At 59.5% G+C, this 479-nt stretch overlaps 1 protein-coding gene across 23 annotated transcripts in view; it reads left to right on the top strand.

The window, feature by feature from the left end:
- The window catches only part of Tpm1 (tropomyosin 1), a 29657-nt gene that overhangs the window by 14289 nt on the left and 14889 nt on the right, over nucleotides 1-479 (top strand). The window lies entirely within an intron of this gene.

Raw genomic sequence — 479 nt, forward strand, 5'->3', positions numbered from 1 at the left:
TGTGAGCGTGTGTGAGCGTGTGTGAGCACGTGAGCGTGTGTGAGCGCATGTGAGCACGTGAGAGCACGTGAGCGTGTGTGAGCGCATGTGAGCGTGTGTGAGCATGTGAGCGTGTGAGAGCACGTGAGAGCACGTGAGCGCATGTGAGCGTGTGTGAGCACATGAGCGTGTGAGAGCACATGAGCGTGTGTGAGCGTGTGTGAGCGCATGTGAGCGTGTGTGAGCACGTGAGCGTGTGAGAGCACATGAGCGTGTGTGAGCACGTGAGAGCACGTGAGCGTGTGTGAGCACGTGAGCGTGTGTGAGCACGTGAGAGCACGTGAGCGTGTGTGAGCGCATGTGAGCGTGTGTGAGCATGTGAGAGCACGTGAGAGCACGTGAGCGTATGTGAGCACGTGAGAGCACGTGAGCGTGTGTGAGCGTGTGAGAGCACGTGAGCGTGTGTGAGCACGTGAGAGCACGTGAGCGTGTGTGAGCGC

Source organism: Microtus ochrogaster, chromosome 5 (genome assembly GCF_000317375.1).
Source record: "Microtus ochrogaster isolate Prairie Vole_2 chromosome 5, MicOch1.0, whole genome shotgun sequence".
Lineage (NCBI taxonomy): Eukaryota > Metazoa > Chordata > Mammalia > Rodentia > Cricetidae > Microtus > Microtus ochrogaster.